At 46.7% G+C, this 25,202-nt stretch overlaps 1 protein-coding gene across 5 annotated transcripts in view; it reads right to left on the reverse strand.

Moving 5' to 3' along the window:
* Positions 1 to 21,574, reverse strand: part of LOC108531957 (uncharacterized) — a 103,078-nt gene extending 81,504 nt beyond the window's left edge. For 2 of the 5 annotated variants that reach the window (XM_017875622.1, XM_017875625.1), the window contains exons 1-2: positions 21,260 to 21,574; positions 8,996 to 9,235 (exon numbers count right to left, since the gene is read on the reverse strand). The gene's annotated coding sequence lies outside the window, so the exon portion shown is untranslated. Of the gene's footprint in view, positions 1 to 8,995; positions 9,236 to 19,133; positions 19,605 to 21,259 lie in introns of all 5 variants that reach the window. The other 3 variants (XR_001886323.1, XM_017875624.1, XM_017875623.1) reach the window with 2 other exon arrangements.
* Positions 21,575 to 25,202: the final 3,628 nt, after the last annotated feature.

The following is a 25,202-nucleotide window of genomic DNA, read 5'->3' on the forward strand; positions in this document are numbered from 1 at the left end:
GAGGCTAGAGCTTGAAGTCCACAGGGCAGGCAGCTGGAACGGGGGGATGGATGTAAACTGCGGAGAGCAAAACAAGCAGGAATTGACGAAGATGGACTGAGAGCTATGTCAGTTCTCTGACGCTGATGGTCTGCGTGTCCTGCAGAAGCCAGGGCTCTTTGAATTGGGCTGAGCACGCACACTAGCCCAAGCTGGGGAGAAGCTGAAAGCATATGCAGGGGAAGGTGAGGGAGCTGCAGGCCAGCTGTGCCTCGTGCCCACCAGAGGGGCCAGCAGATGCGCCCCACATGTGTGACCTACCAAATGGCTACTGCCTCATTTCCATCTTCCAAAGCTCCCAAGAATCTCCCTCATGGCTCGTCTTAGCCAGAAACGTATGGGAAAAGGGAACTCTGGGAAATACGGTCTGATCTAGGAGGTAGACATGTTTTAAAAAACCCACCATAGTCATGGATGGCTGCTAAAGCCATTAGGCAAGAGGCTGCAGGGAGTTCCACATGTAAAGGATTTCACTGGTATATTCTGAATCTACTGATGGAAGTCATGTCACACAAATAGAAATGCCTTGTGTCTTATATCTCTGCCTGTGAAGTGACAGGAAGTACTCAACTACTCTGCAAAATAGCCTCACCAAAAAATCAAACTTGAATGGGATCTAGCCTCAGGCTCCAGTTGCAGTTTATAGGAAATACAGGGGAAGGAGAAAAATATTAAAAAACAGCACAGGTATATAGTCAGCCCACTCTAAAATGTGATAGATTTTACAGAACCCTTAGCGTCAACTTCTTCAACAAATAAACTGCAAGAAAACAATAGAGATACAGATGACATAAATAAAAAGATATTAGAGGCCAGTTGCCATGGCTCACCCCTGTAATCCTAGCACTTTGGGATGCCGAGGCGAGCGGATCACTTGAGGCCAAGAGTTCAAGACTAGCCCTGCCAACATGGTGAAACCCTGTCTCTACTAAAAATACAAAAATTAGCCAGGCAGGGTGGTGCATGCCTATAGTTCCAGCTACTCAGGAGGCTGAGCTGTAAGAATCGCTTGAACCTGGGAGGCAGAGTTGCAGTGAGCTAAGATCCTACCACTGCACTCCAGCCTGGGCAACAAAGCGAGACTCTGTCTTTAAAAAAAAAAAAGATACTAGAAAGACATATCCAACAAAAACAATGGGTGAAACTTGTTTGACTCAATTCATATAAACCAACTTATTTATAAATATATAAATACACACAACAATATATAAATACAACATATATATATATGCAGTATATAGATATACACACATATGTGTGTATATATATGCATAGGTATATACACATATATAATGAATAAATAACAGTCATTAATGGCTTAACAACAGGGATACATTCTGAGAAATACGTGGTTAGGCAATTTCATCCTGTGTGAACGTCATTGTGTGTACTTACACAAACCTAGATCTCACAACCTCTGACACACCTAGGCTATATGATATATAGCTTGTTATTCCTGGGCTATAAACTTGTACAGCATGTTACTGTACTGAACACTGTATGCAACTGTAACATGGTGGTAAGCATTTGTATATCTAAATACAAATATGTATCTAAATTGTGTATCTGTTAATATTAATAAGCACAAAAAGTACAGTAAAAATAAGGTATAAAAGATTTTTAATAAGGAACACCTGTATAGCTCCGCCTGACTGGAGCTTGCAGAACTGGGAGTTGCTCTGGGTGAGTCAGTGAGCAGGTGATGAGTGAATGTGAAGGCCTGGGACATTACCACACACCACCATAGACTTGATGAGCGATGTGCACGTAGACTACACTAAATTTATGTTTAAAAACCACTTTTCTTGCTTTAATAATAAATTAAGCTTAGCTTACTGTAACTTTTTTTTTGAGACAGGATCTCACTCTGTCACCCACGCTGGCGTGCAGTGGCACAATCACGGTTCACTACAGTTTTGACCTCCCAGGCTCAAGCAATTCTTTCATCTCAGCCTCCCAAGTAGCCAGGACTACAGGTGCATACCACCATGCCCAGCTAACTTTTTTTTTTTTTTTGTAGAGATGGAGTCTCGCTGTGTTGCCCAGGCTGGTCTCGAACTTCGAGCCTCAAGTGATCCTCCCACTTCAGTCTCTCAAAGTGTTGGGATTACAGGTGTGAGCCACTGTGTCAGTCCATTACTGTAACATTTTCACTTTTTAATTTTTACTGTAATCTCAGCTACTTGGGAGGCTGAGGCAGGAGAATCACTTGAACCTGGGAGCCAGAGGTTGCCTCTTACCCCACGCTTCACCCTTCCCACATACAAATAATATATAGAAACATATATATATGTATATTATATAGAAATAAAATATATAATAAAGAAACAATACAATAAAATATAAATTTGTTTTTCTTTAGGCAGTGCAAAATGTTCAACTCTACTGCTTTTAAAATTAAGAAATGAGATTTTACAATCTTTTTTTTTTTTTCTTTTGAGATAGAGTTTCACTCTTGTTGCCCAGGCTGGAGCACAATGGGGTAATCTCAGCTCACTGCAACCTCTGCTCCCTAGGTTCAAGCGATTCTTCTACCTCAGCCTCCTGAGTAGCTGAGAGTACAGGCACCCACCAACACGCCCAGTTAATTTTTTTTGTATTTTTGGTAGAGAAGAGGTTTCATCATGTTGTCCAGGCTGGTCTAGAACTCTTGACCTCAGGTGATCCACCCACCTCAGTCTCCCAAAGTGCTGGGCTTACAGGAGTGAGTCACCATGTCCAGCAAGATTTTATAATCTTAATTAAAAAAAAGTATTAACCCAAAAACCATTTCAAATATGTATTTTAGTCAAGGAGGATAAGAGGAGCAGGAAAAATGAAGGCAGGGGAGAGAGGTGGAAAGGGAGAAGATGATCAGGGGAGATAGGAAGAAATATTTTGAGCAGAAGATTAGTGATGATAAACTATCCTTACTCTATTGCTGCTATTCACTTGCGCCCCAGGCTTCAAAATGGATTTTAGCCTATTATGTCTGTCCTTTGAAAATCTGGAGAAATGATTGTATTATTAGCCTTTAGGAACCTCGACTTTTAGTGTGAAGGAAGAAAGTGTACATGTACCACTGGCCAAGGGTAGAGCACACGCAGAGGCTTAAATGAGAACCAAGAAGAGCCAGGATTATCTTCTGCAAAACACAATGTTGACCAGAGTCAGTCTCCCACAGGACGCAATGCCCCGCGGGTGGCTTGACCACCGGCAAAGAAGCGCAGTGGCCAGAGTCCCCACACTCTTCATCTGGGGCCTGATATCATGAGGTATGACTCAGTGCTCACTAGAAAACCCATAATCTCATTGAGTCCCAAGGCTTCCTTGACCAAGAGCTGTGAATCACCAAATTCTAGAAGAGAAACAACCATTCCATTGCGTACCTGTTTTTCAGTCCTAATTCCTAAATTTTTAAAATAATGTCTTCTCTGTATTAAAACCACACACATGCAGTCAACCACTAGCCAAAATAATGGTGCAACTTTATCGATAGCACTTTTAGGAGCCATCAAATACTTAGACACAGTCTCACTATTCTCAGGAGTTTGATGCGACAAGATGCTTCTTCCTGTGTTTTAAAACACAGACTGACATGATGGAACTGAAAACAGATTTTTCAATGCCCAGAAGCGTCTATGCTTTATTACTTTCCTTCGGGTAGAAAAGGTGAGAAACAGTGACATACACCTTGCTTCATGGAATTATAATCCCTGGCAGTGATCAAGTACACCTTCCTCAAAATGTTCTTTTGAGGCTGGAAGGGAGGAGAGGTGATTCTCTTATTTGGCAAAATGGAGAACAAAGCAATCAAGTTGATAGTCAAATGTCCCAAAGTATGTTCATGATTATATTAAAATACTTTTACGCTTTAACTGTATTGATCTGCAGACCAGAACTCTTTCCATTCATCCAAAAGACACATATTGATTTATTAATTTTTAATGATTATTAGGAACTATTCTACCATCTGGGGGTGCAAAGATGGATATGAAAGACACAGCTCTTAGGAAAGGCAGAGAAGTAAGCAAAAGGTTCAAAGGCTCCTTCCGTGAGGGTTCTGTTCCAGTTCTCTCAGTCTCTGTATTAGTGGAAGGTAAGGATGGGGGGAACTGAAAGGCTGAAAACAGGGTTGAGAGCAGATGCCTGTTCTGGCTTGTGTAGCAGTCAGCATCGAGGGCAGCATGGGCCCTGGGGGATGTGGTTAGGGAAAGGCCATTTTCCTGATAGAATAACCTGCTTTTTTTGAGACAGGGTCTTGCTCTGTTGTCCAGGTTGGAGTGCAGTGGTACAGAGTTCACAGCAGCCTTGAACTCCTGAGCTCGAGTAATCTTTCCATCAGAGCTTCCCAAGTAGCTAGGTGTACAGGTGTGTGTGTGTGTGTGTGTGTATAGACAGAGTGTTGCTATGTTGCCCAGGCTGGTTTTGAACTCCTGGTCTCAAGGGGCCCTCCTGCCTTGGCATCCCTAAGTGATTTATAGGCATCCACTGGGATTACCCATTGGGGTTATCCACAGCTATGTGCCACTGTGCCCAGCCCTGAAGTCACCCCAGAATAGATGAGAATGAGCTGTCTACTGATGAAACTACCTTGAGAGGTAGTTATGAGTATAATCCTGGGGAGTGGAGAGCAGGAGAACTACAACCAAGGGAACCAAAGAACCTTGAGGCTAAAGCTCAAACCAGATGACCTGCATTGCAGCCTTTCTGAAATCATGCAAGGAGGCAGGAAGGGAGTGCGTGTCCATTCGTGTGTCCCAGCCCTGACCCAGGCAGAGGGTATCCTGAGCCCTTCCCTTACGGGAGCCCTTCATGTGACCAGCGTTCTGAGCCATCTCAGATGTGTTTCCTGTGCTGAAAATGAGCAGACATCTGTGATATAACCTTTTAACATGCTCCAGTACCCTCATCCAATGCACCTTGCTTTGATCCTATCCCACCAAGTCACTGAAGTTGGTTTCTCCTGTAGATTTTCATAGGAAAGAGGAGGTGCTGTCTCACAAATATGACCAACAACGACTCAGTAGTAATAAATCTGACTGTTAATCGACATGTTATCCTGGTTAATATATTTTCTTGTGAACCTGATAGGTATGCATCAGATAAGCAGGGAGGGAACTAGTAAAATCCAATTCTCAGGCCTGCAAAGCTAAAGACCAGAAATGGCGCTTTCCAAGGTCGTTGTAATTTTCTTGGCTACCCTAGTTCCATTATCTGGAACGCTGTCTAACATTTAGTTAGGTGCTCAATAAGTGTTACCATTATTACTACAAAAATATTCCTATTTGTTTGTTCATTTATTTTTATGGGCCGGGCATGGTGGCTCATGCCTGTAATCCTAGTGATGGCAGCAGTGGCCCGTCTGGAGCAGCCACTGTGAAGACGCCTACTGCAATGAGGGAGACACAGCCAGGACTGTGCACCCCATGGAGCCAGTGGAGCTGGGAACAGGTGGGAGGAAGCCCCGCCTCCTTCCGAGTTGGCAGGGTAGGAGCCCCACCCTCTGTGGCTGCAGACCTGGGGATTCCTGTGCTCTCAGGGACCTGGGAAGCCCCCCTTCCTCCGCAGGCTTAGAAGTGCCTGCTCTGGGTGACTGGTCTCTCCCTGCTTTCGGAGCCTGCTCTGGGGTGGAGCAAAGTTGTGGCTGAGCCCAGGTGCTGCTGTGACCTGTCTGGGTGTGTGCACACTCAGGGTGGCGCTGACACACCAGCCCCCAGCTGCCTCAGCCCCCTCCAGACGTTGGGCACTGATGAGCACAGGGGAGGCCAAGAAAGGGCCAAGGGCTCAGCACAGGCCTGCAGGCAGCCGTTGGTATCAACAGTCTGGGTGCTGTGGATGATTGTAGATGGCAGCAGGAGGCAGACAGGCTCCTGGGCAGAAAGGGTCAGGTCCCCAGTGAAGACCCACCCTCAAGCCCCAGATGGCCTGAAGCCTGGGGGTGGAAGTGTCAGGTCTGGGTGGAGTTCATGGCACAGACTGAGAACTTATGGTGCTTTTTCTGGCCTGCCCATGGCTGCTCATGGTCTAGTCAGCACGCACTTCCTCCCTTCTGAAGCCCATAAAAATCCCAGACTCAGCCAGACACACAGAGACATCGGTACTACCAGCTATAGGAAGGAGCTACCAACTTCGGTTCTCCTGGACTGGTCAGGATGACCTGCCTGTGGAAAGGAGCCACCCACTTCAGGTCTCCTGAGAGCTGTCCTGTCACTCGGTGAAACTCCTCTCCACCTTGCTCACCCTCTAGTTTTCTGTGTTTCTCATTTTTCCTGGATGCAGGACAAGAACTCAGGACGCTGCAGGACTGAAAGAGCTGTAACACAAAGAGGGCTGAAACACACTCCTTCTTCTCCCCCACCCCAGTTCGCTACATTGCAGGCGATGAGAAGGAGAGAAGAGCTGCTGCCCTTTGACGACCCTAGACCCAAGGGCTCTCTGAGCAAGGGCTGTGACACCATCTTTGGGGCTCTGTGGTTCCTGGCGTCTCCAAACTTCTGGGGGCCACCATGCTCCCTGGTGCCCACAGTGGAAGCCGCTTGTGGTACACCTGGTCCAGCTGCAGCCTTGCGTGGAGCTGGTGCCTGTGCTGGCTCCTGGAGCTGCTCACCCTGCTGCAGCTGGCATGCCTGGCTGTATGCAGTGGCCAGACCCTGTGTTTGCTCACACACCCTTTGCTCTTCAGCACCTGACTTGCCCTTGGTAGGCATGGGATCCAAGCTGGTAATGTGAGCCAAGCACAGCTTGCAGGGCTGAGTGGGTGAAACAAGCCCAGCGGGCCCAAGCAAAACTCAAAGATGCCACCGGCCACAGAGGTTTCCGGCTGGAAAAGCGACAATCTAAGGATCCTGTGACACCAGCACTTTGGGAGGCTGAGGCAGGCAGATCACTTGAGGCCAGGAGTTTGAGACCAGCCTGGCCAATGTGGTGAAACCTGTCTACTAAAAATAGAAAAATTCACTGGATGTGGTTGCACATGCCTCTAATCCCAGCTACTTGGGAGGCTGAGGCACAAGAACTGCTTGATCTTGGGAGGCAGAGGTTGCAGTGAGCTGAGACTGTACCACTGAATTCTAGCCTGGGTGAAAGAATAAGACTCTGTCTAAAAATATATATATATATTGATGGCCAAGGGAATTTTAAGCACAGAAATACCACATATATTTAAGTCATTCACCTCTACGTGCCTGCAAAGTAGATGTCCCTTGAAGGCAGCGACCTGACCCAACGCCCTGCACATACAGGTGCTGCCACTGGGTGCTGTTAATAAACAGCCTATCTGGTGCTTGAAGCTGCTAAATTAATGATAGAGGAGACCAAGTCTGTCTTCTGCTCCTATCTCTCCTCTTCAGCATTTTCCTGCTTCTCTTTGGTTCCATTGTCTTCCCATTTCAATCCCCAAGTAGGCAGTTCAAGTTAAATTCCTACCTTCCTGAGAGTCCCTAAAGCTGTGCCCCTCAGGCAGCACCCACACCATATGGCCTGCCCCATCACAGCCTGCACCATAATGTCCTATATGTCATTGGAAAGGGTGGAGAGGGAACAGCTAGGCAAGGGTTATAGTAGGATAATAATTGGAAAGGAAGCCTATTTGCTAGCTTTAGGAATGATGCCAGCAATTTTAAGGCAGTTTCAGTCTGGTAGGAGGGAGAGGGAATTGTCTTGATTTGGAGAGATTTCTCCTCTCCCATCTTCTCCACTCTAAAACCACAAGTCAATCTAGAAAAGTTGGTGGTGTGTGGTTTGGTAAATAAGTTCAGCCTTTGACATGAAGATTGACCTGGTTTGACATTGATTGATTGATTTGACATGCAGATGACCTGAGATTGGTGCTCCTGCCAGTCTTAAAAACAAACGAACAAACAAAAGCCCCTAAGCTTTGGACCTGACCTAGTTGTTTACCACATGTTTGATTTCAGGCCAGTTTCCTGTCTGTAAAATACGGGTGATTGTAATGCTTCCCTTTCCTATTGCACAGAGATGTGATGATAAAGTAAGCCATTCTACATTATATGTGTGTGTTGGGGAGGGAGTGGGGGAGGGATCATGTCTGTTTTGCTTCCTGTATTTCCATATTGTTTAGAAGATGCTCATTAATACTTGACTTAATGAACTGTCAGGTGGGATAACCCTTCCCTGTTCCTCCTTTTGGAGGGCAGATAGAACATGATGATTGGAGATGCATGAAATGTGTGACTAACGTCTCTGTGTAATCAGGACTTGCAACACCCTGATTGCTCCTATCTGATTCTTTCTGAACAAAACAAAACAAAAGAAAAGAAAAACTTGACTTAATGAATAAATGGTGGACTTAGGTCGACTCCCAAATCATTGGTGCCCAAGCTTTAACGTGCATCAGGATCACTCGAGGGTCTTGTTCACACTCGACTACCAGGAGCCACCCAGAGAGTTTTCGGTTCAGTAAGCCTCGGGTGAGGCCCAAGAACCTGCATCTAACGACTTCCCCATGTGCTGTGGCGTTGCGGGCAGGGACGGAGGGGCCCAGGGGCAGGCGGCAGCACGGGAAGAGGCCAGCAGGTGGCGCGGTCGCCGAGCCCAGCCTCCCCCGGGCGCCGAGGGAAGCGGGTCGGCGGCGGCCACACCTGCACAAGCGCCCGCTCTCCCAGGCAGCAGGGGCGGCGGCGGCCTGGCTGGCTGCGCTGCAGAGCGTAGAGCCGGAGCGGCGTGGGAGGAATTCGGGGCTCTTTCGCCGCCTGTCTCCGTTTACTGCTGGTTGCCCTCAAGGGAGCCCTCTCTCCCTCTACACGCGTTTGGGCCTTACCAGCCGCCTGAAGCGGCGGCATCCATCCCAGCAAAGCGTGCCTTCCATCCTCCGGAGAAAACAGTCTTTGAGCTTCCTTTCCAGTGAACCCACTTTGGGGACTGAACCCTTGCGACTAAGAAAACCCCTCCTAAAGTTTACTGGAACGATCACATCACACGTGGTTGACGAAGCCCTTCCCTACTTGCTACTTGCCTTGTGTGACACACTGTCACGGCCCGGGCTTCCGGCTTGGTGGAGCGGACACGATCGCTGCTCCAGCTGCGGACTTCGGGCTCCTTCCCTGAGCCAGGCGGAGAGCGCTGCCCGCTTTAGAGAACTGTTAGGAGGCTGCCGGGCGACACGCGGGAAAAGCGCCTTTCACAGCATAAGGACTCAATCCACATTAAGGAAGTAGGCAGGAAAAAGTGTCAGTCGAATAGCCAGTGACAGTCCCTTAGGGGAGAAATGAATCTGGGTTTAGCTGTCCAGTAGAACGCTGCTGTCTACACTGTCCAGCCCAGAGGTCACTAACCACAGGTGGCCACTGAGCACGTGAAATACGGCGAGGGTGATCAGAGAATTGAATTTTAAATTGTATTTAATTTTCATTAAATTTAAAGTATTAGACCGCACAGGTTTAGCAAAACGCCCTGCTGAATTGTGAAAAGACGTCCCTTAAGCCTTAGGGCATGGCTGGCAATGGGTAAGAGGTAGTTAAATCTCTCTGCCTAAAAAGGTATAGGAATTTTAGGGGGTGGGGCAATCTGCCTAGCAAGGAAAGAGAGGTTAGGGGGAAAGGGCCAGAGGCATTGCGAGGAATTAGTGACTAAGCCAATGAGAAAGGAAGTCAGTAAAACCCCTCCGGTGACAGAAATGGCTCAAGGGGAATTTAAAAACTGGAGTGCGTAATATTCAGTCTGTCGTTTACTGAGCAGCAGAATGGTGTTACTTCTCTCTGTTGCCCATCCCTTCAGAAATGTCTGCTTAACACAGAGCCTGGAGGTGGCAGCAATTAGGGAGTGAAGACATGACAAGATGTGGGGGTGTCCAGTGGGGGGTGATTCGTTCAGGAAAGGTGAGAGCAAATTCAGGAGGGAACAGGAGAGAGAAAGAATTCAGCACAAGCAGGATCTAGGGATTGAGAGACTGCAGTGATATTGTCAGGAGGACACCTTTTCCGCTGCAGAGGGGATGGAGATTTTTGAACCACTTTTAATTAAATCTTAAAGGTAACAGCAACTCCAGTAAGTGGGAGGACTTGAACATCTAGGCCTTTGCTTCAAAGCATTTCTTCACATTAATGCTTCCTGACTTAAATAACCTCACAGAGCAGGCATCTCTTGAAGGGCCTCACTTCTGACTGCAGGTGTGAGTGAGACAGGAGGCCAGGAGGGCTTGAGCAATGGTACAGCAGGCAGACGGGAAGCAGAGGCATTGGCGTCTTGCTAAATTTATAACGCATAACGTCATTTTTTCTGGACTTTTGTCTCTCTCTGTGGTGTCTAGCAATAATGAACCACTGTCCACCTGCTCCCAATTTCTGTAGTTGTGTGTATGTATGTGTGTGTATGACAGACAGAATAGATGCAAAGTGAGGTGCAGCTTTGGTGCTGGGCATACTTCATGTGCTGAAACATAGCAACTCCTAGTCATTGTCTCTGCTGCAGTCTTAGAAAATAACTCCTGAGGGTGATAATGTGGCATCAACCTCCTCTTCAAGTGATTCCATGACAAAACTCTCAGATGAGGCCCCGTCCACCACCCCTTCCCTGCCTGGAACCTAGAGGTAGATGAAACATCACTTCTTAGTAGCCACCTGTGACTCATAGCCCCAAGAGCTGCCTCTCTGACCAGGAAGGCTTTGAATAGAGAACCGGGAAGGGAGAGATTGCAGGCTTTGCAAGAGAAGGGACTTGTGTTTTCCCTGGTCCCTCTGTTGTATCCAAGTAAAGCTAGTTCTCCAGCTACTGCACATGATAATTTATTTGATCCTGTTTTTGCCCACCGGATTTCCCAGCCACTCCTTACTGTACCCTCTACCTTCTACCCTGTTCTGTAGTAACCTCCTTGAAGAAATGTCACCTAGTGGAACCTCCTGATGTCACTCTTGTGAGCACCCTCATGTCCATCAGCATGGCTGCTCTGGGCAACTCCCAGTGGAGATGAAACAAGTGGATAATCCCCAGTGGGGTTCGAGAATATCACATGTTTTTCCAAAAAGCTCCCATTAAAATAAATATATTATCTGTTGGGGAGAGGAGAATGGCAGCATTCAGCTGGCAAACTGGCAAGGAATATTCCATCAGATTAAACAGAAGTCACTGGTCTAGGAAGGGAGGCTTCAGAGAAGAGAGGTTTTTTTTTTGTTTTTTTGTTTTGTTTTTTGAGACGAGTCTTTCTCTGTCACCCAGGCTGGAGTGCATTGGCACGATCCCGGCTTACTGCAACCTCTGCCTCCCGGGTCCAAGCGATGGAAGAGAGTATTTTTTAATGAGGGCAAGATGAGGGATGGAGGAGAAGGATGGAGAGGGATGAGAGGGAAATGGAAAACTAAAGGGTGGCACTCTCTGAAAGGGGCTATGCAGGAAGAATTTTATTTTGCATGAGATAGGGAGGAGAATGAATCTTGAGATTTTAAAAGTGAGATTAACATGGATTCAGGTTGTGGCTCAGCCACCATCTGTGTGACCCCCTTGGGGGCCCATCCCAGGAGGTTTATTTTCCTCATGGGTACAGGGGGTCATGAGGATCTCATGAGATTATGTGTGTAAAACTCACACCTTAGAAGGCACATGCATACTTCATGTTTGTTTAAGATTGGCCACCTTTCCTGCCACAGGAAGGAAAAACAACAGTCACAGCAAAGGCCAGGAGGAATCTTACTGTGCATTTGTGTAGTTGTTATACCTCTCAGAGCACTTTCCTATAGGTCATTACGATTGCCCAAGTTCTAACAACCTCAAGAGGTAGAGAGTCTCCAGCAGTGCCCCTGCTTGCAGAGAGTGGCGTTAAGATCCCATTCAGCTTGGTGGTAAACTAGAGCAGAACTTTTGAGTCTTCTCAGCCCTGAATCTGGTCTGGTTCTCAAAGGCTTTTTGATAACCCATGCCCCACCTTTAACCCTGGCATGTTTAGTGCAGTTAATTAGTTGGGCAGAGCATAATGTATGCACTTTTGAGAGACACTGATTGTGTGTGGTTAATTGGGAACTTGCCTGGGTGTGTGATGTCTGTCTGCCGTGCACTGTGAAAGGCAAAGTCTGCTGCCTTTGCAGGAAATAAGCAGTTGACACTGCTGTTTTCCTGCTGTGCCAAGCCAGCCAGAAGGAACTTTGCCAGGTTCTTAAGGGCTCTGGGCCCAGCTTTGCTGATGAAGATACAGTAACCTGAAGTGCTTTGATGAGGCTATGTGCAGATTAATTCGGGTTCAAGACTATGCTGGCATGAACTGAGCTTTGAGGGATGGGTACAAAAAAGAGTACCAGGTACTCACAAGGCAGGGGCAAAAAAGCAAAGGGTGTCCCAGTAAGGGAGCAACATCATCACTGACTACCACTCTTTTAATACAATGAACACACCATCTATGGAACAATTACTATGCGTCAGGTACGTGCTGGGTGTTTTTCTTACATGATCTCTTTGAATCATCACAGCAACCCTATAAGAAACCATTTATATTACTCCAAATTGCAGATGAGGAAACAAAAGCTTTCTTAGCAAGGTTGAATAACTCATCTAAGGTATGTAATAGAAAATACGGAGGGATCATTTGAATCTCAGGATTTCTATCTTCAGATCATTTGCTTTTTACACCTGCACTGTATTGTCTGTCGCCTAACTGATCTGATAAATGACCCAGATCACAATATGGATTGGCAAGAGGTGGAAAATATCTTATGGCATGGATATTTTGTTGGAGAGGGTTGGCCTGTCTCCACAAAAAGGGCCAGGTCAATTCTACTGCACTAAGACAGGATTGCAAGGGCCAGGGTCACACTGTGTCCTCCTTTCTAAATCCCTCTAACCAATTGAACACACAGGACAAATTCACAAGATCCCCAGTGGGGTTCGAGAGGATCACATGTTTTTTCAAAAAGCTCCCATTAGAATAATTACATTATCTGGGTAGTGAAGTGAAATGAGAATGGCAGCATTCAGCTGGCAGACTGGCAAGGAATATTCCACCAGATTAAGTAGAAGTCACTGGTCTAGGAAGGGAAGCTTCAAGAAAGAGAGCATCTTATTTTTATTTATTTATTTATTTTTGAGACGGAGTCTTACTCTGTCACCCAGGCTGGAGTGCACTGGCACAATCCCGCTCACTGCAACCTCTGCCTCCCAGATTCAAGCGGTTGAAGAGAGTATTTTTTAATGAGGGGTGGTGGAGAAGGATGGAAAGCGATGAGAGGGAAGTGGAAAACTAAAGGTGGCACTCTTTGAAAGGGGGCTATGCTAGATTACTTTGTCCAGGTTCCTCAGAGGAGTGGGCTGAGCACTGGGATGGGGTCCTGGTAAGGAAGGAGGTTGCACCCAGGATAATCATATTACTACGAGTTACCAGTTACTGAGCACTTACCATGAACCAGGCATTTTGCTAAGTGCTGTCTATATCTCACATAATCCTCATCGTAACATCATGAAGTGGGACCAGTTATACCCATTTATCTATGCAAAAACTGAGACTTAGTTTGAGTAACCTGCTTGGAGTCTGACGGGAAAGGCTGCAGCTGTGATTCAAACCCAAGTCAATTTAAAGCTAAGCCAAGCCTCTCAACCTGGATGCTCTGCTACCACCATTCTAGGCAACCAATAAATGTGCTGAATTGATTTGGAGATTAATTATCACCACCACCACCCTTTCCTTAATAATATGAGTGGCCTTGTGAATGTGTGGGCTCCCAATCACCAGAGTGGCTCACTTAGAGCCTGTCTGAGAGATCACACCCTGCGGGAGGCCGGACAGAACTGTCTCTGCAGCCCCACCAGATCTATCAGATCTTTTGATTTAGTCAACTTTCGGGGTAAACAGGGTCATTTCAGACCCTCTGGAGAAGCATATTGGCAATTCTCAGAAAATCTTCAGTAGCTCTCTGAACTCTAGGAAGCACTTCTTGAGCCAGCTTCTAAGCTGTCCTTAACATCTTATGGCCTTTTACTCTGAGACCAAGTCGAAAGGAGCTGGGAGCCAGGCTGATGCATTCTTCCCCAGGCCTCCTCTTCGCCGTTCACTTCTGAGCACTCTTTGCTCACCGTTCCATAAAGAAGTCTCTCTCTTCCTAGTTGACCTTGCCTCAGCTCAGTCTTTCCCTCAATATTAAACTGAAAACATGGAAATTCAACCACAGTGAAGGCTTCCTTTACCCCAGCAGGTCCTGCAAGCATTTAATAAGTTGTGTGGAGATGTAAAAAGAGATCATGAAGCAGTTGATAAGAATAACATTTCTTGCCATGAGAGCCCTTATGCAGGAGGACTAGCAAAAAAAAAAAAAAAAAGAAAAAAAAAGAGAGAGAGAGAGAAGCTCAGGAGCATTGACAGTACATGAAATAAGATTTGCTTTTGGAGAACAGAGAAGTTTTGAGATGATAACATGCTGCATACCAGCAGAAAAAACAGTGAGTTCTGAAAGTGGGGAGGGGGATTGCAGGGGTAGAAGTAGCAACAGTTCCATCAGGTGAGGGGATGAATGTCAGTAATCCCAGCGCTTTGGGAGGCTGAGGGGAGGATCCCTGGAGCCCAGGAGTTTGAGACTGGCCTGAGCAACATGCAAGACCCAGTCAATACTCTAAAAAATTTTAAAATTAGCTGGAATTGCTCCCTGACTTCCCAGCTCCTTGGCAGGCTGAGGTAGGAGAATCTCTTGAAGCCCGGGAAGTCACTGCAATGAGCTATGACCAGGAAGCTTCACTCCAGCCTGTGTGAGAGAGTGAGACCCTGTCTCAAAACAAACAAACAAACAAACAAACAAACAGACAAACAAAAAATCTCTATCCCGTGGCAGCCTTGGAAATAATTGCAGTGCATAGAAAAATCAATCGGCAAGCTTTTACTGAGCACTGGGACACAATGGCAATGTGAAACCAAAAGACCAGGCCCCTTTGCAAGGAGAGTGCAGAGTACTGGGGAGATAAAAATAGCACACTTGAAACAATTAGAGAGCAATTAATGCCAAACTGTCTGGTTCTGACTCAAGTACAACAGGACTCCAGAGAGTGGAGGAAGCCTGGTGAGCTGGAATAGTCAGCCAGGCAGGGGTAGGAAAAGCTCCCAGGGACCCCAAGGTCTTGGGCATCACATGCTTTGAGGAAAAGAGGCTACTCCTGTGGAATGCTCTGCTTGCACAATACACACAACTCAAACTAACCACAATCTTGCCCTTCCAGAAGTTTTCAATTAAAAAGCAGAACATAGTGCTTGACCTATGACAACTTTGCTAGATAAACGGATGAAAGAACAAGTGATTGGAGTCCTAGCACTTCTTAGGGATAACTGAGGAAGCAAGGGAGTGGAACTGGCATGGTTGCAGAAATATTCCTTGGTCTACTGGATCCTTTCTGAGGGCAGGGACTTTGTCTTTCTTCCATATTTATTCAGCCTCCACCATACAAAAAAATATTGTGCTGGCCCTGAAAATGAAAAGTCTGGAGATGGAACAGACGTAGTCTATGAGCTTCCAAACAGCTCATACAAGAGCTTCCTTTGAAACCTGGAGCTTAATTCTTTACATCATGCCTTAGAGGACTGGATATCCTTTCCCTAAACACACATCTACTAAGTCAATCATAAATTCTGTAAGTACTTTGCACCTACTATGTGCTAGATAATGTGATATGTAGTCAAGATAAGCATTGAAAAACAGTGTTTTCTTCTAAAAAGAGCTTATTGTCAGCCGGGTGCAGTGGCTCACGTCTGTAATCCCAGCACTTTGGGAGGCCGAGGCAGGAAGACCACCTAAGGTCAGGAGTTCAAGACCAGCCTGGCCAACACGGTGAAAACCCGTCTCTACTAAAAATGCAAAAATTAGCTGGGCATGGTGGATGGCGCCTATAATCCCAGCTACTAGAGAGGCTGAGGCAGGTTCAAGAATCTCTTGAACCCAGGAGGCGGAGGTTGCAGTGAGCTGAGATCCCGCCATTGCACTCCAGCCGGGTCAACAAGAGCAAAACTCCCTCTCAAAAATAAATAAATAAAATCAAAAGAGCTTATTGTCAAGTGGTAGAGAAATAGTCACATATTTAGTGCAGTACATAATTGCTCTCATGGCATGTCTCACAATGTGTGGGGAGAGCTCAAGAAAAAGGTCACCTAAGCTGTCCAGAGGAGTGAAGGCTGAGCCCACAGAGGAAGAAGCATTTGAGTAGATTCTGGAGGGAGGTCTATCAGGGGCAAGGTGTGGTAAGTGGGAATAACACGTAGGCAGGTGGACTGGAATGTGCAAAATCTGGATGCATGAGAGGGCTTAGTAACATGTTCTGTGAGCTGGGAATAACTGAATACTACTAGGGCATAACATTCTGAAGGAGTAGTAGAAGATGTCAGACAGAGCAGCCGTTATCTGTCTAACATCAGATTGTCTTTCCCCAACTATCTGTCCCCAGTTTTGACGGACTGTGGATGCCATGCCAATAGAACAGATTGCGTCATGTTGAAGACTGAGGGGCCATCGAGGAATGTTGGGTGGTGGAATGATGGGATCAGATTTGTGGATAAAAAAGAACCTTCTATCAGCTGCATGGAGGAAGGTGGGAGTAGGGTGGAGGTAGCCTGGGGAAGGATAACTGAGGCAAGAGACAGAGAGGCCAAACAGGATGTCTTTGCAGCACTTCACACAAGAGACCATGAGAGCTTTCAGGCAAGGGCAGTGGAGAAAGGACAGGGAGAGCCTAGAAAGCTACTTACTTTGATTTCAAAGTCAACAGGGTTTGGTTACCAATCGGATGTGGAGCGAGGGACGGGAGATGAGGAGAACTGTGAAGGTGGCAGTGGCGAGGGTCTCAAGCACCACCAAGCAATCCTCTTGTCTTCATTCCCCCTGGGTTGCCTCTTCCCTAACTCATTATCTTTCTCCTGCAGGACCTCTGGAACATTACACCAGAGTAAATAAACTCCCCTGCTTCCTCCAGTTCTTCCTGGAATCCTGCACCCTGATTTGAATGGAAACTCACTCTTACACAAGGGCACTGCTTCTCCTGCTTTGGCTCCTCTGAGAGATGCTCATTCTCCCATCCCCAGTGCCAGCCAGACAAGTAGCCCTGACAAACAACTTTAAAGTTTCCCAGTTCTGCTTCCAAGTCATACACTGCTGCAGTCCTAATGTAAACATTGCTCCTTTGAAGCCCACACCCTGCTGCCATATTCTTTCTTATAAGTGTCATTTTCCTGGCTCATGGAAGACTTTAGGGCCTGGCTCCAGGTCCTCCCCTTCACCCCCAGACCTGCCGTCATCCTGACTTCTGTGTCTATGAGGATGACCTATCCAACAGTCAAGCTTCAGAGTGACACTCACAGCCATTCTACTTCACCCACTCACACCTATGGCTACATCCTGATTTTGTCCTCATCTGAAATGGTTTCATCTCCACAACCTTTAACTCAATGGGCACGTTCTGACCGCAGTGTCTTATCCTCCCACGTCTCCAACCTCTTTGCTTTTACTGTGCCTATTCCCTAATTTTAGTAAGATCTCTGGCCATGTTGCCTCTCCATTTGTAGTCATCTCTCAATCTACTTCTTCCTCAATTTCCTTCTCCAATCAGTCTAGAAAACAAAATATATTACTTCATCATTATATCAAAAAAATTTTTTAGATATTATTTGCAGAGATGAGGTCTCACTATGTTGCCCAGGCTGGTCTCGAACTCCTGGGCTCAAGCGATCCTGCCACCTCAGCCTCTCAAAGTGCTGAGATTACAGGTGTGAGCCACCACGCCGGCCATCATTATTGTTTGATTATCCTTGTTTCTCATTCACCCTCATCTTTTGCTTTTCTTCAACAAAACCCCAATCCCTAGACCAATGCAGCCATATCCTGCCTTCCTTTATACCTGGCTCGGGCCCAAATCTTGATGTTCCCTCTTGACTCTTGATGTTCCCTCTTGACCCCAAACAGTCACCATGCCCTACCAATTCTCATTCTCCTTCCCAAATACCTCTCCAGCAGTTTCCCTCCTCTCTATCCCCACTGCCCTTCTCTTAGTTCAGGGTCTCGGTAGTTTTCATCTATATTAATTCCACTCAGTTGCTCTAACTGACTACAGTTTTGGAACTGAAATTCAAGATAGTTTTCTGAACTATACTCTCATCATATCGTGATATCATATCATGTGATCTTCTGATCATATCACGGTAGCCGGAGAGATCTTAACAATACTAATGTCAGGCTGGGTGCGGTGGCTCACGCCTGTTATCCCAGCACTTTGGGAGGCTGAGGTGGGCGGATCACCTGAGGTCAGGAGTTCAAGACCAACCTGGCCAACATGGTGAAATCTGTCTGTACTGAAAATACAAAAGTTAGCTGGCTGTGGCGACACATGCCTGTAATCTCAGCTACTTGGGAGGCTGAGGCAGGAGAATTGCTTGAATCTGGGAGGTGGAGGTTGCAGTGAGCTGAGATGGCACCACTGCACTCCAGCCTGGGCAACAGAGCGAGACCCTGTTTAAAAAAAAATAATAATGCAAATGTTATCATGTCACTCTTTTATTAGAATATTTTAATGACTCTCCAGGCTCTTCAGCATGACATATAAGATCCATTGTGATTAGACTCCTGTCCACATCTCCAGCCCCCACACTCCCTATTGTATTCTAAACTTTACCTCCTTTTTTCCTTCATTCTATTCTAAACCTTATTAAACTTGACTGGGCACAGTGGCTCACACCTGTAATCCCAACACTTTGGGAGGCTGAGGCAGGATGATCACTTGAGCCCAGGAGTTTGAGACTAGCCTGAGCAACATAGAGAGACCTCTGTCTCTACAAAAAATTAAAAAATTAGCCAAGCATGGTGGCATGCATCTGTGGTCCCAGCTACTCAGGAAGCTGAGGTGGCAGGATTGCTTGAGCCCAGCAGTCCAAGGCTGCAGTGAGCAGTGAACATGCCACTGCACTCCAGCCTGGGTGACAAAGCAAGATCCTTATACATATATATACACACACATATATATATATGTATAAGCCACTTGTGAATTCCACAGGGTGTCATGTTCTTTTCCTTTGCTGCAGATAATATTTTCTCTGCCTGAAATATTTACCTCTTCGTTATCTAGCTACTCGGTTTTCAAAACACAGCTGACGTCCAGCCAGAACATGGCACCTTAATATATGCTCAGTGCACAGGATCTTTACAAAAAGGTACCTGATATTTCTTCTGTCTCCTGAGTGTTGTTGCTCTTATGTGATCCTTGAGAATCTCTATTGTTATACTTTGCCATCTTCTACACCAGCCTGTGACCTTGAGAGTAGCAACGTTACCTCCTTCACCTTGACATGCCCGGCACCCAGCATAAGGCATGGTACACAGCAAGCGTTCAATGTGCGCTTGCAAATGAATGAAGAAATGGGCAGAGATCCAAGCCTCCTCTCCTGCGCCAGACCATCTTGTTCTCCCAGCCTATCCTGAGGGAGGTCCTAGACTGTTGCTCTCTTTTGAGGCCTTCTCAAGTATTAGATACAACCACTTCTGTATGCCCTGGAAATGCTGGTGTCTCAGTCCACAAGTCTGTTTCTAAAGCACTTGTACTAACAAAGCCATCCTCGCCTTTCAGTGCAGTAGGAACGAAGGTTGATGGGTTCTGCTGTTCCCCCGGCAGGTTTCCTCATCAGGGACCTGGGAGGAAGGTCAGGAAAGATGGGCATGTACTGTGAGCTCTTTGAAGGACCAGACCTAGTGGCTTCCTTGAAATGCCCCCTTTACTGCCTGCTAAAAGGGCCCTGCAGATTCCAAAGGCAGGCTTACCGCAACATGAGTTGGAAGAACCTCACTTTTATGCCTTCATTCTCTCCCTGCCGCATCCTCTACACAGTTGTCAGATGTAATACCCTGAAATGTTGATGTGATCAGGCTGTTCGCTTACTGGGAAGCCTTCAGTGGCTCCCCACTGCCTGCAAAACAGAGTCTAAAACCCATCGCCTATCATGCAAGGCATCTTGCCTTTAGGTGGCATCCTACTTTTCCAGCTCCTCTGCACTTTGTACACTGGCCCATGTCTGCCTGGCTGGTCTAAGTGTTTTCCCGAACAAGTTAATTGCCTCCTTACTTCCATACCTTGGCTTCCTTTGCCCCATCCAACATCCAGCATGAATGCCCTTCCTAGACCTTTCCACCAGCTAACCCTAGAGAGCCGCACCTGGCTCTCCTCTTCTGTAAAAGGCCCCAGGCTTTCTTTACTCCTTCCCTGATTCCAGCAGAAAGCATCACTCTTCCTCTGTGCTCTGCCAGAGTTTTGTTCTTGCTACACAAAGAGCCTTTATCATTCAAACATTATACTTAGCCGCTCACATGTCTGCCTCCCTGGGCTGGATTAATTCCTAGGGGAGGACTGCCCTTGTGCAGCTGTAATATTAGCGGTTGTGGTGGGGGGATATATTGAACCTTATGATTTCTGTAATAATAAGATAGATGTTGCAGGGTTTTTATTGTTTTAGGTTATAGAGAAAAGACCATTGGTATTGGAGTCAGACAGACACCAGCCCATCCTTTGCTGTTTGACTTGCGTCTCTCGGCCTGTTTCCTTGTCTGTGAAGTGGGAATGATAATAACAGCCTCAGAGGGATTAAACGCAGTAACAAATGTAAACTCTCCAGTCTGGTATTTGGTATATGGTAAGGTATGCCAAAAAAACGAGTTAGTGTTGGTCCCCTTTCCAGCTTGTAGCTGTTCAATGTTTATACTTGAAAAGCTATTTAATAATATTATTTCATCCAGGATCTACCCTCACCCAACCTTTTCTTCTGATTTTCAAATGCTTGGTATGGTTTTGATCACTGCCCTCCCTGAGACACCCTTCAACCTCTGCACTTCCTTTTCAAAGCACTGGGATCCTTTATAGGTAGAGGCTTTTAAAATAGTAGTAGTAGGTTGGGCACGGTGGTTCACGCCTGTGATCCCAGCACTTTGGGAGGCCAAGGTGGGTGGATCATTTGATGTTAGGAATTCAAGACCAGCCCGGCCAGCACGGTGAAATCTGGCCTCTACTAAAAATACAAAAATAAGCTGGGCGTGGTGGCTCATGCCTATAACCCCAGCTACTTGGGAGGCTGAGGCAGGAGAATCACTTGAACGCAGGAGGCAGAGGTTGCAGTGAGCAGAGATCATGCCACTGCACTCCAGCCTGGGTAACAGAGCGAGACTTCATCTCAAAAATAAAATAAAATTAAATTAAATTAAACTAAACTAAACTAAACTAAACTAAACTAAAATAAAAGTAGTAGTAGTAGTAACAACAATAATAATAATAATACATTATAATAAATAACACTTACTGAAGACTTACGAAGAGCCAGGCTCAGTGCTGTGCTGATATGCAGCAGTAGACTTGCTACCCCTATGACTAAGACATTATCTCCATTTCATGGATGGGGAAGTTGAAACTAAGACTGTTAAAGTAGCTTGCTGATAGCCAGATAGCTAGAAAGTGGTAGAGCCCAGTGCACAGGTAGAATCCATGACCGGTCTAAAATCCTTGCCCTCAACGGCATCATTCTGACACTCATGGGGGTCTTCCCATGGCCGTTTGGCTTGCCATAGAGAGGTCAGAGGCAGTACTCAGGGCCCCTCATGGACTGTGAGTTGGGCTGTCTTTGATGACTTCTTGGTGCATGTGTTTGGGCATTGTGACATCACAGAACAAGGGGCAACCCTACTGGCCCCAGACACAATGCACTCCGAGAGGCAGGGAGAGTTCAGGCCTCCTTCTCCCTCCTTTTTGAAACACAATCACCTATATTCATGCACACTCTTGTGTTAGGGCTCAAATGCTAGCAGGAGATGTGTGATCAGGTGATTGGTCTCAGAAATAAAGCAATCTGAATGAGGACAGGACTTCCCAAGTGCGAGTGATGGTGTCGTTCAGGGACGATCTGTGCCATGCTGTAGCTTTCCGGTGAGGCTTCCTTTGACTCTGGCCAACGAGGGAGAACATTCAGTACCCAGAACCCCTGCCAAATTTCACACTTGGGGTTTGGCCCAGTTTCACTGACGTCCTTCTCCAGGGGCCCCACGGACAGTCTGGTTTCTTGCTGCTCTCCCCAGCACAGTGCTGCAGCAGCCCCTTTGGCTTCTGCTGCCTTTTCTCCATGATCCCTGGCTTGCTGGGAGTTCCTGCCCTTCCCCTCCCTCCTCACCTCCCTCCTTTCAGCCCCTCAGCCCCTCCAAGCCTTTCCTGTCCCAGGAATTCTGTGTCGGGGGTTTGTTCCGTGTGGAGTTTTCTTCTTCAGACCTTGTGTGGGTGCCTCCAGGTCTTAACTCAGAGGTTCCTCCTTCAAGAGGCTTCCCCTGGCCACACCATCTGGGCAGTCCCTCACGCTATCCACAACTACATTACCCTGTGTTATTTTCTCAGGTACTTCCAGTTTCTAAAATTATCTTCATTTCTTCACTTAGATGTTCGTTGTGCCTCTTGCCCCAGTAGAATGTTAGATCCTAAGGGTATGGCTCTTTCTTTTCTTTTTTGAGACGGAGTCTCGCTCTGCCGCCCAGGCTGGAGTGCAGTGGCCGGATCTCAGCTCACTGCAAGCTCCGCCTCCTGGGTTTACGCCATTCTCCTGCCTCAGCCTCCCGAGTAGTTGGGACTACAGGCGCCCGCCACGTCGCCCGGCTAGTTTTTTGAATTTTTTAGTAGAGATGAGGTTTCACCGTGTTAGCCAGGATGGTCTCGATCTCCTGACCTCGTGATCCGCCCGTCTCGGCCTCCCAAAGTGCTGGGATTCCAGGCTTGAGCCACCGCGCCGGGCCGGGTATGGCTCTTTCTTGTCTGGTGCTGTATTATTAGTTCCTAGAACAGTGACAGGCATGTGGCAGGGACTCTCTCTCCATACTTGCTAACTAACCAAATGGCTGATGGAATGACTGACAGGTCAGAGGTCCAGACGTGTGGACAAAGAAAGAGAGTGATAATGAGAGCTAGCGTTTTTTGAGGTAAGGCTTTATAAGCATCATGCTGAGGGTTTTACATGCACTATCTCATTTAATCAGCCCCCAAACCTTGTTATTATTCCCATTTAGCAAATGAGAAAACTGAAGATCATAATTTTTTGTTTTGGCTGCTAAAGTGTACCTGCCTTAATATCCTGCATGGCGAAGCCGACCAAATCTCAGGACTCTGCCCTCAAAATCAAATGTGTTTAACTAGTTCGTTTAAAGAATCAGAAAGTGCGTGAAAATACCCAGTGGCAGGAGATCGAAGAAATACCGGAATAGGACCATAAGGAGTGTTGGGGTAAATGTGAAGAAACTGAAGCTCCTATGCACAGCTGGGAAATGTAAAATGACTCAGATCCATTCATCAGCAGTTTGGCAGTTCCCCCAAAAGTTAGACACACCATATGACCAGCAATTCCACTCCTAGTTGTGATAGCCAAGACAACTGAAACACTTGTACACAAATGTGCATGGCAGCATTGCTCATAACAGCCCCAAACTAGAAACAACCCAGATGTCCATCAAGTGAGGAATGGATAGACAAAGTGTGGTCTATCCACGCAATGGAATATTATTCAGCCATAGAAAGAAACAAAGTACTGATTCAAGCTGCAACATGCACAGCCCTTAAAGACATTATACTCAGTGAAGGAAGCCAGAAAACCAGGACAAATATTTTATGATTCCATTTGTATGAAATGTCTAGGATAGGCACAAATCTATAGTGACAGAAAATAGACTGATGATTGTCAGGGTCTGAAGGAGGAGAAATGGAGAGTGACTACTCCTGGATATGGGGTTTCTTTTTGGGGTGATGGAAAGGTTCTGGAATTAGATAATGGTATTGGTTGCACAGCCTCAAAAATATGCTAAAAGTCACTGAACTATACATTTTACAATGGCTAAAGTGATGAATTTTTTTTATGTGAGTCATAGCTGAAAGAAAGAAAAAAGCAAGGAAAAAAGGAAGGAAGGAAGGGAGGAAGGGGGGAAGGAGGAAGGGAGGGAAGGAGGAAGGGGGAAGAAAGAGGGCAGGGAGGGAGGGAGGGGGAGTCAGATCATCCGCTTGTTGATAGAGCGTTCTGGGGAGCACAGGTGTTGCAAGTGGTCAGGTAAATAGTGAACTGAGAGGCTGTGGGGGCAGAGGCCCAGCTCTGAGGGAGAGCTGTCCTGAGGGGCAATGCTTGTTTGAAATGGGGAAAGAAACTGGAAAGTGCAAGGCAGGGCCCAACCCATATACCAGGACTGGACATTAGATAGGCTTCCTAAACTAGAGCTAGGAGGAGGTGTCAAAGCAGAAGCTTAGTCATATCAACAGAGTGAATTGGGGGGGATCTGGGTAAGGAAGGCAAGGCCTGGAGTTGCATTCACAGCACGGAGGAGCCACACCAGGGAAAAGTGGGTGCAGGCACAAGTGAGCTCAGGGCCCACAGGGGCTCACTGAGCTGAGCAGTCTAGGACTTGGCCTCCATGGATTGGTATACCTGAGCTTGCTCCAGCATATTCTTACTCAGGGTTGGTCAAGCTTTTTGGAGCTGAGCATATAGGAAGTGAAACCCATACCTCAGCTGGGGCTAGGGATTGAGGATATGGGGAGGGCAGCAGGCTGAGACCCCCAATTTTTCCCACTGTAAAGCTTTGTGATCTATTACAATGAAAATGCCACTGAAAAGTTAAATAATAGGCCCCAAATCACACAGCTAGAGAGCAAAACAGAAGCCGGACACGATGGACTATGCTTGTAATCCCAGTCCTTTTGGAGGCTGAGCTGGGCAAATCACTTGAGCCCAGGAGTTCAAGACCATTCTGGGTAACATGATGAAACCCTATCTCAAAACAAAAAACAAAACATTAGCTAGACATGGTGGTGCACATCTGTAGTTTCAGCTACTTGGGAGATAGGAGAATCACTTGAGCCTGGGAGGTGGAGGTTGCAGTGAGTTGAGATTGTGCCACTGCACTCCAGCCTGGGTGACAGAGCAAGACCTTGTCTCAAAAAAAAAAAAAAAAAGAAGAAGAAGAAGGACCAACATGACCAATATGGCGAAACCCCTTTTCTACTAAAATACAAAATTAGCTGGGCGTGGTGGCGGGCACCTGTAGTCCCAGCTATTCAGGAGGCTGAGGCAGGAGAGTGGCGTGAGCCCAGGAGGTGGAGCTTGCAGTGAGCTGAGATCACGCCATTTGCACTCCAGCCTGGGTGTCAGAGTGAGACTCCATCTCAAAAAAAGAAGGAGAAGGAGAAGGAGAAGGAGAAGGAGAAGGAGAAGGAGAAGGAGAAGGAGA

The sequence above is a fragment of the Rhinopithecus bieti genome, unplaced genomic scaffold (genome assembly GCF_001698545.2).
Source record: "Rhinopithecus bieti isolate Rb0 unplaced genomic scaffold, ASM169854v2 scaffold_7884, whole genome shotgun sequence".
Taxonomy (NCBI): domain Eukaryota; kingdom Metazoa; phylum Chordata; class Mammalia; order Primates; family Cercopithecidae; genus Rhinopithecus; species Rhinopithecus bieti.